The 4,337-nt window shown below is 41.6% G+C and overlaps 1 long non-coding RNA gene across 2 annotated transcripts; it reads left to right on the top strand.

Annotated features, from left to right (window-relative positions):
• Positions 1-220: 220 nt before the first annotated feature.
• LOC138132908 (uncharacterized) lies at positions 221-4,097 on the top strand. Of its 2 annotated transcripts, none has more exons than XR_011160217.1 (2): positions 221-374; positions 592-4,097. It is a non-coding gene; the product is annotated as an uncharacterized lncRNA (long non-coding RNA). The 2 variants fall into 2 exon arrangements; XR_011160218.1 differs by having other exon boundaries at positions 587-4,097.
• The last annotated feature ends 240 nt before the right edge of the window (positions 4,098-4,337 follow it).

Raw genomic sequence — 4,337 nt, 5'->3', positions numbered from 1 at the left:
AAAACAAATTAAAATTATCATTTCCATCATCATATTTATTTATAGGTTATGTTATGATTCCTTCAAGTTGGCGACATTTCGTTTTGATGACTCTCACTCCTCACAAAAAAACAAACACACCGCAACTTGCATCACAGACCAGGTGCATTCATTGTTCTGTTGTTCAATTATGTAATAACAAACAAATTAAATTTTATAATGCGTAAATCAACTGCAATGGATTTGTCAACAAATCATATCGATTTTTTTAAGTTGGCTGCAATTAATATGTAATGACAGTTATGCGAAGGTTCAATGACCTTAAACAAACACATTTTTGCAAATTGTAGAAAATAGTGCCCAGTTTGCGATTGAAGTTGGTGATGAATTAAAAGGTACGAAACTATTGAATGTAAGGTAAAATTGTGATTGAATATTTGTTGAATCGGTGGTCCTAACCTAAACGCGAGGGGGCCCCACTAGCAGTTGCAGTTTTCGCGCTGGGATATTGTTGCTGGCGTCGTGTGGGGCCCTCGTAGCGTCAGTGTTGTAAATGAAATTATGAATTCGGGGCGTAAGCTGGCGTATTGACGGTGTAGCTTATTAGAGCAGTTGCAGATGCAGAGCCGCAAATCCAGAAACTGGAAACACACATCTGGATTAGTCTGCGGATCGTCATCGGCAGGGATCCGTGGCATTCATGTTCGCCTGGCATGAACACGAGTCAAGGAGCATTATGGTTAATTGAAGCTCATCCGTATTCGAGATGAGCGGAAGCAGGTACGTCATCGTAGTTGGCAGTGCACAAAGATAAAGCGGGATCAGCAATCAGGTGAATTAGCGTGGAGGTGGATTAGCAAAGAGAGCAGCGCGCCAGCAATTCAGCGCTAGCGGCGTGTGAGGGGCCATTCATAGGTCCCTAATTGGCATCAGTGGTTTTTCCCGACTTCTTGAAAACAAGGGGGCGGCGATGCGCCCGGTGCAGACCACCCACAACAATACCTAGTGGTGCGGTGTTCCGACGCAGACCTGACAGAGATCTCATTACAGATAGGCCAGATAAGCCCACAAAGGCAATACTGATTCAATATAAACACTGGAATGGTCCGATATATGCGTCAGGGAAATTACACACAATCCCAAAATCCGCCTACATGTTTATATGCGAGCATTCGTCGCCCCTTATCTGATCGACGCAAATTGATTTTACTTGCTGACCTCGATTTTATTGTACTGACTATAATCAAAAACCGATCGCGACGCACAAAAACCACCGAGGGACGCACCAGATGACACAAAAATTTGATTCTCGTTCGGACAAAGCCAAAGAAAATAATAAAGCTCGCCCTCCGCTTAATATCCACTTCTCCCATCCACACATGCCTCCACTCTTTGACATTCCATTAAGGTCACAAAAGAGGACCCTTCAGATGTAACAGTCGACGTCTGCTTAAAATTTATCAAAAGAAATGACAATTCTCGATTTGCGAGCTCGACGGGATTCGAGTCTGGTCGTCTAGCTGGCCCCGCTCCCGTTCGTTGTAATTTGCGGAATTAGACGCGAATCGAATCAGAAGCGTCGCGGTGTTGGGAAGCCACCTCCGGTGCGCAATTTCCATACAAATGCCGCAACTTTATAATATCGGAACGACTCCCCCCGTTGGAGTTTTCCGATTTAGATTTAGGTATGAGAACCGCGCCGTCTGCTCGCTAAAAAGGCCGCCATTCTTATTACACGAAGGAAAATTTCATGCATAACATACATGCAAATTCCCGTAAGTTCCTTTGAATTGTAAATTTTTTTGTCAATTCCTACATGCAAAATAAGTAGGTTTCCGTCACAGGATGTAAACAGGCACGCGGAGTCGTGCAAAAAAAACGCCGTTTCCGGTTTAAATCCTCATCGTATAGTTCGCGGAACTGCCGGAGTGAAATGCTCATAGAACCGAACACGGAATATGTCCTTTGGCGGAGACGGTGGAAAAGGGGAGAGTCATCGCGGGGCAATTACCACCCCCGCGGTGGGCCAAAAAATTCGTTGTAATTATTTTTGTTTGTTTTTGCGATGTGATCGCTTTTTAGTTGTCCCCTTTGGAGTATTTATGTGTCATTTAGTAGTTCGTGGGGAGTCTCGTAGGGGCGCCGCACGCACGAAATCTCGTTCGGGTGCGTATCTCTGGAGTGCACTTGAATATGATTAGCGACGTAACATTATGGCAGTAGCTGATAACTGCCATCACACGTAATCACTTTATAAAACAATTTGTCCGGCCAGTGATGCGTGCATATTGTGTTGAAACTCGATTAATATTTGTAGTTCTGTGGGCCTCTCCATAATATGTTGCCCTGTGTAATTACATCATCTCCAAAGCATCCACCAGGGCCCTCCCCGAAATGCAATTTGGCCCGATTGATATTTCTATTATGGTGCGCCAGCGTCACATGCAAATCCTCCGTCCGTCCTTTATTATTTAGATTTTACGATCGCCGGAAATGAGACTTCACCGCCGAATTTTGCACTCGCGACATAGTAAGAATCCGACATAAAATCCAAACCGTGTTCCGTAATCATCAATTCTCGCTGATTTATGGCCCGGACTCGGAGTGCCATAAATCTGGGATACTTTCTTATATGTATTTCGTGCGAGCGCCGGGAGTTGGCCCCCCCTTATTTGTTACTGCAACAGTGACAGGGCACCAATCTAAAATCGCCATTTGCAATCTGTCTCGCGGCCACGAGCGCGGAAGAATTTATTAATTCGCTTTCGATCGCGAGCTTAACCCGGTTTTATGGGGATCTGCCCCATTTCATAAATCTGACGCTGAAATGACGCAACAGAGACCCAAATATACCAAGTGACCGTTAATGCTCGTGATTTTTTTTTTGTCAGTGTTGTGGTGGCATTCGCGATTTTCAAATTGGAGTAGGTCAAACTAAAAGTCGAATAAAACAAAGTTGCGTCGTAATTGGGCTTTGTTTTTTTAAAATGGTTTTTGCTACAGAGCACAAAACATTTATTGTAATGGCTTATTTTCGAAGCGGATTGTAAAATGAAAATGGCGACTGGATTCACAGCGGTCGGTCTAGGTTCTAGGACGAGTTTGTCGAAACCTATCCAGGACAAACTGAATAACGTCCTTTCTCACAACAATTGTAGTAAGATAATTGAACGGTTTTTAAGCAGTGGTAATGTGGGAAACGCAATTCTACTTACTATTCGTCCCACTGTGGCTACACGCGATGTTGTAGAAAATGAAAACCAAATTGTCCGACAAAATCCTCACGTTCTCTACATCCCTTATCCCAACAAATAAGTTCTAACTTATAATTAACTTGTTCTCCTAACCTTTCCTGCGTCAATTTCCCATATTTTAACACTTTTCCTTTGAATCCTTTCGGAAGTTCCTGAAACAACATCTGCATTTACGTCCGTACAAGTTTTCAATGGTTCAACCCTTCAGCTCTCGAGATTTTCTCCAACAAACACAGTTTTGTCAGTGACACAACAGTAAGATCAGCAAGATGTTACTTTCTTCACTGATGAGGCATGGTTTCATCTTTCAGGATTTATTAATTCACACAAAAATATAGAACTTGCTCGGCACATGATCCACACAATTTAATTGAAGGGCCATAGCGTCCAATTTAAATTTGTGTTTGGGTAGCAATGCCTCGAAGACGCAGACGAAGACAAAGAAATCAAAAACTTCTTTTAGATCCGTTTAGAAATCAGTTGGATGACGTATAATTCACCAACTGATGTTTCCAGCAAGATTTTGCGATTGCACACACTGCACGAGCTGCAATACATTTTTGAGTGGAATTTTTCCTAGGTTCGTCTCCGATTATGACGTCAATTGACTTCTTTTTTGTCCCCTACTTAAAATGTATTGTTTCGTAATCTTATAAAGAATTTGGAAGAACTACAACACGCAATTAACGAGACAATTGCAAATGTGACACCTGAAATGTTAGTTACTATTTTTAATAATTTATCTGGAAGAGTTCGATGTTGCTTACAAAAAACGAATATTTTCAGTATTTGCTCTAAACCAGTTTGTGACATTTACTTGTATTGTTTTTAATTCACGTCAATAAAATTTGTTTTTAATCATTATTTTGTTATCTTTTTTCCGTTGTCGATTATTAACAATAATAATAAATTCCAAAATCCTAACTTAAAGAATGAATCAAGAGGAAGCTCCCCAATGTGCGAATTGGACAAATTCACCAAAAAGATTGTAGCAGGTACAATTGCGGACACGGAATCTTGGCCACAACTGACATTTAACTGAGAAATATGTGTGAACCGGCCTTTATTGAATATAACCTAACTTTTGACTCGATAATGCTTTTT

The sequence above is a fragment of the Tenebrio molitor genome, chromosome 6 (assembly GCF_963966145.1).
Source record: "Tenebrio molitor chromosome 6, icTenMoli1.1, whole genome shotgun sequence".
NCBI lineage: Eukaryota > Metazoa > Arthropoda > Insecta > Coleoptera > Tenebrionidae > Tenebrio > Tenebrio molitor.
This window is presented reverse-complemented; position numbering and strand designations above follow the sequence as displayed.